Below are 10,137 nucleotides of genomic sequence, written 5' to 3'. Positions count from 1 at the left end.
GATGCACGAGCAGAGATTTGCGCACTGAAGGATGAAAATAAAGAGCTTAAACGGAAGACCACCTCCATGGCCCGATTTGGAGCAACGTCGTTCTTGGCCTTTCATAATCAGCGAGGAGTCGTCACTCTCGACGAAAGCACGGGGGCAGGGCCTTCAAGGGCCTCCCAAGGTAATAAAAAGAGGAAGAAAACGATGGAAGAGGCGAGTAAGTAAGATCGGTGTATGGCCGGAAAAAAAAATAAAAATACCAAAAACAAAGGGTGTTTTTTTTAAAGGGTGTTTTTTTTATGTAAATATTTGTATTTTGATTTATTGTTGTGTTTATGTTTAAGTACTGAAAAATGAAATTAAAAAGCAGAAAAAAAAAAAGAAAATTAAGCCCAAACAAAAAATAATAATGAGAGACCAAATTGTTAATGAGCATATGAGAAGCATTTGAGCATGATCTAATTCTTAATTTCTTAGCAAGAGCATACCTATCTCAAGACTATAACAGACATAACAGTGCATAGATCAAACAAGGTTGCCAAGCAAGAACATAAATATGGAGCTAAAGTTCAAGTTACTCTTCCTTGGGAAAAGTGATCTTCCTCTTACATTATTAACAACTAATCAGCTCAAAGATCATGTTGTAAGAATTAAGATACCAAAAACAAAGAGATACCAAAATAATCAGAGATACTAAAACAATCAACACTACTACAAATACAGATAAAGATCACACTTTTTTGGTGTGATATATGTGTTTTAATCACACCTTTTAAGTTTTATTAAAGTGTGGTCTTTGGGAGTGTGATTAAAAGGGTTCATTTTTAATCACACTTTTTAAGTGTCATTAAAAATGATTTTATCACATCTTTTAAGTGTGATTAATAATATTTAGATCACATCTTTTAAGTGTGATTAAAAACATTTAGATCACATCTTTTAAGTATGGTCTTTGAGAGTGTGATTAAAAGGGGTCATTTTTAATCACACTTTTTAAGTGTCATTAAAAATGATTTCATCACATCTTTTAAGTGTGATGAATAATATTTAGATCACATCTTTTAAGTGTGATTAATAACTAATAAAACCTGCGATAAAAAAAAGAATTTGACATATTTGAAGAATAATCAATATTATTTTTATACGCGTATTTCAAGAATGTAATACACACTAGATACTATACTTTGAATCACAATCACATATTGAATGGAATAACGTCATATATTTCATAAATGAAAGTTAAATATGTTCATATTCAAAAGTATATACAGAGGAATTAAATAAAAAGTTTTACACTGTGCTTACATATATTAAAAAATGAAAAAACTTGCAAAATTAAGTTCTTGAATTCTTTGACCATATTTTGCATCTCTCCAACAAATTTCTAACCTGAAAAATGAAAACACAAATTAATTCAGAAACCGCTAGAAGCATATGAATAAACTAACTATTTTTAGAGATTGTTCTAGTCTCACAAAAGAAAAAATCCGACTGATCACACCCCTTCAAATGTCTTAACATTAAATACCTCTAGCATGACATGAAGCGTGTAAAAATAAAATGTCACTTTATCCACATAAATTGCAAGTTTAACATAAATTTTACTATAACCAACAACTTAGTTTAAGAGGCTCTACCAATCTCAAATATTTAATGTTCTACAAAAGAAATGCAATTGAATATTAATTGTGCAAATACCTTGAGTGCATTTCAGATATCAGCGACCATTCTTCATCTTCTTCTCCATTTGAGCTCCTAGAAACTTCTAAACGCTTGGGAGGTTGGCCAGAGTTTCCTTAGAAAGAAGAAAAACAACTCAACTCCTTGGGTATACACATACTGGTAATTGCACATTTGTAAAAAATGTTCTAGATACCATCATATACAAAGTCACATAGAGATATAATCCTAAAGTATAACTAGGGGGGTTCAAAATTCCCATATTAGAATTGACTGCCATTTGCAAATTAGCACAATTACCTTCCATGAAGAACATTGACATTATCTTTTGTGGAATTCGACCAGATATCTAGTTCAAATACTAACACCACTCTGCAATGCTTGTATGATCGGGACATCACTGCAGTCACTCCTTAGTTGATTTCCCGTTAGATACAAATTATGGCCCGTTTATACAAAATAGTGAGATAAATGAGCTGTCATATCATGATAAATCTGAAATATTTACAAATAAAAGGCAAACAATAACTATTTAGTCTCAAAATGAAAATTAAATATAGAATACACAGTGATATAATGGCATCTCCAACCCTTGACTGAAACCTATATCAAATTTAAATTTGGGTAAAAATCACTCAAAAATCTCTCCACTCAGACTAACTTATTTTGAGTAAGAGAGATCGTAAAATGTTCTAGGACAAGGAGATGGTCTTGTTCACCTGCAGGACCAGAAAGCAAAATTCTTGGGCTTACAGCGGAATCCTTGGACTCACTATGCTTTATGTGTAGAACAAAGGATGCCAACAGATAATATTTTGTCCTATCACTGAAAGAAATGAAAAATTGAAATTTCCATTACTAGCTTGCAATGAAGTATTAAAACCCATGGAAAACCATAGCAGCCCCAATAAATAAGACTAACATAGTCAAGTAAATGAGCTTAAATTACAACTACAAAGTACAACCGTAACTGGAGAGCATGTAACCATAACTGGAGAACACTTACGTTAAACAAGTTCTTAAAGATGAACAAGCACATTCAGTACACTATAAGGGTATAATGGCATCTCAACACTCTAAGAAAGTTTGCAATAGTCCCACATAGTGAAACCACTACATAGATCAAATGACTGAAGTAAAATAAGTAAAATGCCTTTTTGACACTATATGTTTCCATTTTGTCTCACATAATATATTAAAAATAATATAAAAAAAAGTTAACCTTTTTTTGCCGAGTAAATTTGAGATTTGTTGGGTCCGGCATTTTGATATGCATTGCACCCAAGTTCATGTAATAGAGGTCTAAACTAGAAGTACACATACCTTATGCAGTTTTGTCTCAGATGAAGCAGAGTCAACATTTCCCCCAGTCGATGTGGTGGAGCTCCGAGAAGAACCATGAACCATTCTTTTCTTCAGCATCTTTTTCATGAGGTGTATGGCTGATTTATCTGTCCGTTTTTCTCCCCTCTCGCTTTTGGCTACATAATTTTCCTCTGCTATTTTTGTCCTCTGAAATAGCTCCCCGAGCGATGTTCTATGTTCCTTCTTTACCACTGTGGTTGTTTCTGGCAACTCAATTGCTGATCCAAACAGATAGCCCTGGAGTGGACAGATTGTTGTTCCATTCCCACTGGTCTCTGTGCCTTCCAATGGCTTTCCTCTAAGTGTAATGGTACTACCATGGCAGCTTCTTCCAGTGCTAACATAAATGTTTCTTCCAGTACTAACATGACTGTTTCTCCTAGTACTAACTTTGGGTAGTACTGTTGGTCATCCAGTGATGGCTGCCCTGAAAGATAAGTACAAGAATTCCCTGACAGAAGAAATGTTAAATAATTGGGATAATGGTGAGGTTAGTTGGGAGGGATGTCATGTAGGTTTGTGTTTTCATATGCATCTCAAAAGAATTAATGGCATATTATGCTTTGCTGTTGTTTTAAATATTATGGATCATGACTCATGGGCTTGTTGATGCTTACCATTATCTCAATTTTTAGTACAGGAATCGGGGACGTGTAGAAATAGCAATGAAGGAATATTGATTGGGAAAACAATTACCTATATACTCAAAGGGAATGTCAAGTGTAACAATCTTACAGTATGTAGTTCATTCAGTTGAACTTGAAGCTGTACTCCAGCTATAAATAAACATGCGGCATGGAGAGTTGCTAAGTACACAGGTCTTATGCAGTTAATTATTTCCAGGTATGTAACAGCTACTTTGCTTTGAAGCTGTCTTTCCTAAACAACACCTGACTTATCGAATTTCCAGTGATCTACTGATTATGCTACTAGATTATATTGGTCTTACCACAAATATTATAATGACTACTCATGATTATGTTTAATACTGCACTTACTGTCTGACATTTTATTTCATTCTAGTCAACCAAATAATACATGAAAAAAACGTATAAAAGTCATTTCTATATATGTGTATTTGGAAATGACTTTTTTTAGTTATATCGAAAATTGTAAATTATTTAAATATTTATTTTTTAATAATTTTTAATTTCTTAATTATTTTAACACAAAAATGGGGGCTAAGTAGTAAATACCATATGCAGCTATGTAGCTTTTAGGCTGGGTAGTCAATTATAACCTTTTTTATACCATGGTCCATAGATTTAGTTGGTCCATCATACATGGAATACAACATAAAGTTAAGCGTCACGGCTTACTAATTTTTTCTTTCTTCAAGTATTTTTTAATTAATTATATTAATAGTTTTTAAAATATTAGTTATATTTTAATTTTGTTAATTTGATACCAAACTACAAAAAATGAGTTAAATAATCCTCAAAGCACATATGGCCTTAATTTTTTAATAGAAACGACGTGCTTTTAAAAATTTATAAAAAATATATATGTATGTAACAAAATTAAAAGAGTGAGGTACTAAAATCAATCATATATGTAGGTATATTAACAAATTATAAATATAAAAATTTAATTAATAATTTTATGTATTGTAAAAAAAAAATCAAATTTTAAACGAAAACTATAATATACAAATTTATTATGAAAAATCTCACTTAAATTTGTCCGAATTATAGACTTCAAAAAAAAAGTTCAATCCTTTTAAATATATATGAACAAAATTGTCACAACGAATTTACCGTCACTGAACTTTTTTTAATTTTTAAGTGAAGTTGAGCCCCACTAAATTAAGAATTATTCGGCATGTTTTCATGGTCCGTCGTTGAAGTGTTATATGGAATGGAACAACATGAAACAAACATCCTCACAAAAACAAACATAAGACATGGCATTGTCTCTTTCCACCACTACTACTACCACCGTCGCTATCATATCAGTGATCCTTTTCCTCATCCTTCCTACCTCTTACTGTTCTGAATTCATCCCTGACTCTAACGTAGATGTTATACAATTTGCACTAAATTTAGAGTACTTGGAAATAGAGTTCTTCTTAAGTGGTGCCTTGGGACGTGGCTTGGATAGTGTGTGGGTCAATTTTCGACCACATTGTCAACTTAGTACTCAACAGGAGAACACCGACAGAATAGATTAAGCTCGAACGACCTGTAATAGAAAGAAAAGTTTCCGGCGGTGACTCGTCCACCCGGGGGCACTCCGACGATCAAGTCAGTACTCAATATCTCTCAAAGATAACCAATAGTGCTTAACTCACTAGACAGAATATCAAAAGCATACCTTAGACCCATGAGGGTGCCTCTCTTTTATAGCAAACTCAATCCTAGTCCCAATAGAAGCCCAGCTCTAATGGACTTAGGATTACTGCTAATCTTGGACTCTGTAGACGTCCCCGAACGCCCCGGGAGGAACGAGCTCCCGTTCTGTTCATTTTGGGGTCACTACAGCTCAGGACTCTCAAATTTGTCACGGTTCTAAGTCTGAACCAAAGAGTCCAAATCCGGCAAATCGTTTTGAGAAAAAACAGATTTTTTGAAAGAAGTGCCAAACATGGACTGCTTTGCCAGATACAGAGTCGCCACCTAAATGTTTTTTAATGGGAAATTTAGGAAACCCTGACTCGGTGCCAAAGGCCACGTGTTCGTCATCACCAAAGTTGCCTCGGCTCGGGAACTTGGGTACGATTGGGGAAGGTCACTTCGTGAGCACCCCCGCTCGCCCGATCAAAGATCGGCCTCTACTAACCATGATATCTATTTTTGAAAACATTGTGTGTTCTTATTCCGGTTATTAGCCTAGATTACTATGTGATGCTCACAGCATACAAGTATAGACCGGGTCGCCTGAATTGGAACAAAACATTTCATGTTTGTTTGTTTGAAAATGGTTTGATGGTGCTACTCGCAAGTAGGCTAAGACGTGGATTTGCCACCCTCGAGTGGGCTTAGAAAACATGATTTTGCCACTATCTAGTGGGCTTAAAACAAACATTTGATTAATTGTCCCAATTCAGATAACCCAACCTTCACCCACAGGCATTCAAAGCAGTTATATCACATAAGCAAATAGTCTCATGGTAAGCATGTTATTCATGGCAGTCACTCACACGCATGCAAGGATGCTAAAGCATAAAGCTTACCGAGTACTCCAAGCCAAAAACAAAAACTGTATTAGAAATTATGCATGATCCTAAGTATACAGAAATGCCTAATGCAACACATGCAAAATGCAACTATAGCAGGCTCGGCTATTCTAAACATGGCATATGGAATGCTACAACTAACATGTATTCAATTTGGAATTGAAAGTACAATGCAGTTAGTGTGATGCGCCGAGCCCGGTGCATGCAAAACAGATGAATGATGCAAACACGCTATCATACTGTATGCTAATTGAAATATGCCCTAATCTAACCACCATAAGCGGATAAATAAAAGGGAGAAAGACGTGGGGTTGGAAGACATACAACACACACACGCACACTTATTACAGTTATGCCCTCGCACAGAGGGTCCGAATAAATATACAGTCCCAAATAAAAGAATATTACAGTTCAAATAATATACAAATTCCTAATTAATTAATCAAATTAACTAAGAAAGCTATAAAACTGGCGTGCAAGCCAGGGACTGCCTTGTTCCTGATGAATGATGCATGTCTGGGCTGTCTTGCACGAAAATCCACTGGGATGCCCCAACTAGCCTCTGTTTACACCTTTTCTTAAAATGCGCGCCAAGCCTCGGAAGACCGCTGATTCTTGATTTGCTGCAACAGAGAGCAGGAAAGGGGCATAGCAATGTATTTTCACAAATATATGCATGCCTCGATCCTCGTGCCACCAATTACGCATATCAATGCATGATGGCCGAGGAGCTGAATTGCACAATTCAATGTAGAATGAATGCACATGAAGACACAACAAAACCTAACTCCATCATGGGTAATCCGGAGTGTCGGTGACTGGGGAATTGAGACATGTTCCGTTACTCGGAGTACGAAACGTACCTCGTTTCCCGTGCCCGGGTTAACTCCTATCCCGGACACGATGCAATATGCATGATATGCATGAATGCAACTAAGATACAGCCTAGCATGCACAATGCTATGAAAATGAGATGTCTCGAAATGCGTGCACACAGGCACGCAAACCGAGAAAATGACAGAATGCAATGCAAATGACATGGGAATGTAATATGGGCTTACACTAACATGAGAGAGCCTCAGCCGCACTCACATAGGATGCCGTTGAATGAAAATGAAGTGCCTCAAAATGCGTGCACACGGGCACGCAAATCGAGGCAATGGCATATGCAATGCAATGGCTAAAATGGCATATGGAATGCAACATGGACTTATGCTAACATGAGAGAGCCTCAGCCACACTCACATAAGAAGCCGATGGATAAAAATGAAGTGCCTCGAAATGCGTGCACACGGGCACGCAAACTGAGGCAATGGCATATGCAATGCAATGGCATGGAAATGATATGCAAACATGCCAATGGGATTTCAGCAGCAAAATGAGGGGGAAAACAGCCCCAAAATGAAGCGAAAACACACCCGATGCGAGGAATAGTCCCGAAACATGAATTTTGGGACTCGAAATGGCCTATAGCTATACCAAACATACACAATATGGATATGCAATGAAAATACAGAAGCAAGGCAGTCCCAAAATTAGCATTTTTCTAGTACAAAACAAGGCCAAACAGCAAGCAAAGATAGGGCAAAATTAGCATGCGAAAATGGCCCTAAACATGAGATTATGAAGCAACTCACAGCTGCAAACTCCAAATGGGTTAGGACCCTTCAACAACATTGAAGAGGGACCAAAAATAAGCACTTTCACAGAACTGTAAAATCCTCAAAAATAAACATAGATAAGGCTAAGTTCTTACGCAAGAAAATGGACCAAAAGGTGGCCAAAGAGGCAAGTGGTATATACAAAGCCCAAACTGAAAAATTACCTTCTACAACATTGAATAGGGACCAAAAATAAGCATATTTTCAGAACTGTAAAAACTCCAAAATAATATAAAAACATGCTAGAAATGCAATGCAAAATGAGGCTCAAAGGAGGCTATAACATGAAGTATGCAAAATATTCCACAAATGGCCAAAGACCCTTAATGAAACATGTTAATAAGGTCAAAATAAGACCATCTCTAGGCCTGTAAATCATCCAAAAATGGAAGCATAATGGGCTGCCAAAGCATGCAAGAAAATGGCATTCAAGGAGGATATTGAAGCAAGTGCAATATGGAGGGCTCAAACCGGGTTGAGCCCTTAATGAAACAAGAAAATGAGCTCAAAAAAATGACCTTTTCAGTTTTGGTCGGAGCTCAAATCAATAAGCATGTATGGCTTACAAATGTTGCAAAAATGAGCTAGAAAAGAGGGAAAGTGAACTTACCCTTGAAGACCAATGCTTTTGTTGCTTCTTGGACCAACTTTGATGACTCTAAGCTGCTGGAATTCGTCCCCTTGCTGCTGGAATGGAGGGGTGGTGGTAGAGCTTGATGATGATGAAGAAATGAGGCCAAAACTTGGAAGTTTTTGAGAAAATGAGAGAGATAGAGGGAGAGTTGTATGTAAAGCCTCAAAGCAATTTTGTTCCAACCCCCATAATGCATGTTGGCAGCTGGTTATATGGAACAAAAAGAGGGTGTAAAGGTGGGGGAAAAAGGAGGCAAGCTTTCCCCCACAAAATATCCCCCGGATTGGGATATTTTCTGGGGGAAACAGCTGCACAGCTGTAAAGTACCAAGCGTGAGGAACATGGCCGGCCCCTTACTTTTGCTGCAGGTGGCCGGCCGGCCACCCCCCCTAGCCGGCCGGGTAGGGGTCAAAAAGGTCAACTTCAATTAGTGGCCGACCACCACAAAAAGGTGGCCTCTCAGGTCTCCTCTTCACAACCCTGTGGTTCAAATTCGGAAACTCTAAAACAGGAGAGAGAACAAGCCATTTTCAAGAGGGGTTCAAAAGGGTCAAATAGAATTAGTGGCCGGCCATGAACTTTTAGGGTCCTCCCATGTGTGTACAACACAAATATGTGGTTCAAAGTTCAAGAAAAATGGCCCAGGTTGTTCAACATTGGTCCGGAAGGAGGGGTTCAAAAGGGTCAAGCAACATTAGTGGCCGGCCATGAACTTTTAGGGTCCTCCCATGTGTGTACATCACAAATATGTGGTTTGGGGGTGAAGAAAGTGGCTCCAAGGTGTTCAACATTGGCTCGGAAGTGCGAAAAACGGGTGTCGGAGGGCGAAAATGGAATATAACTGGTTGCCAAGATAATTGCTGGCCTCCCACCCTCCAGTGACCTTCCCGGTGATGAAACAGAGCCACTTGCCAAAAATGAACAAAAACCGATGCAAAACGAACCCTCGGGGGCCAAAACACGCAGTTCGGGGTCCCGAAAATGGGCTGCTAAGCACCGAAAGTGGCATTCGGCCACGAAGTGGGTTTCTCAGACCCCAGTGTCCCTCAAAAGGGAGAAAATAGGAAGTATGCCAAAAATCAGAGCAAATGGAGATGGTTAAGCGGTCCCGAACCAAGGCACACGGCCAACGATCCCGAAAATCGGAAACCGGACTCCGAAATGGGCAAAATGGCCTGCGGCCACAAAATGTAGCCCACGGCCACTGAGAGATGGTCTACGGGACCTCTCCCTCCCCTTGGGGAAAGAAATAGAGAAAACCGAGTCTGGTTCGCAAACCGAGACAAGGCACAGAAGAGGGTTCGGAAATCCGGAGGCAGGGCTCACGGCCGCGACTCTGAAACTTCTGAACGAGCACATTATGCAACATCACCAAGCGCTCAATCGGTGACGTCTGAGTCTTAAGGTCGGTCAAAAATGGGGTGTCTACAGACTCCCAGTAGAATTAGGATAAACTCTCTTAGAGTTTCATCTTTACCCACACTGAAGTCTTCTTGTCACACCCCAAACCCGCCCCTAAAAGTTTGGGCATGACCCGTTCGAAAACGAACACTTAACCTGTTGTAAATAACATACGGGCCTCATCGGAAGCATAAAGTAAGAAAATAACTATACATATAAATTCCATTGAGCTA

The 10,137-nt window shown here is 38.2% G+C and overlaps 1 non-coding gene across 1 annotated transcript; it reads right to left on the bottom strand.

The window, feature by feature from the left end:
- Nucleotides 1-1,190: 1,190 nt before the first annotated feature.
- Nucleotides 1,191-3,132, bottom strand: LOC114321828 (uncharacterized). Its single transcript, XR_014331912.1, has 4 exons — nucleotides 2,992-3,132; nucleotides 1,969-2,494; nucleotides 1,687-1,783; nucleotides 1,191-1,377 (listed from the first exon to the last, which is right to left on the bottom strand). It is a non-coding gene; the product is annotated as an uncharacterized LOC114321828 (transcript).
- Between the last annotated feature and the right edge of the window lie 7,005 nt (nucleotides 3,133-10,137).

The sequence above is a fragment of the Camellia sinensis genome, chromosome 6 (genome assembly GCF_055761805.1).
Source record: "Camellia sinensis isolate YWXY chromosome 6, ASM5576180v1, whole genome shotgun sequence".
Taxonomy (NCBI): domain Eukaryota; kingdom Viridiplantae; phylum Streptophyta; class Magnoliopsida; order Ericales; family Theaceae; genus Camellia; species Camellia sinensis.
This window is presented reverse-complemented; position numbering and strand designations above follow the sequence as displayed.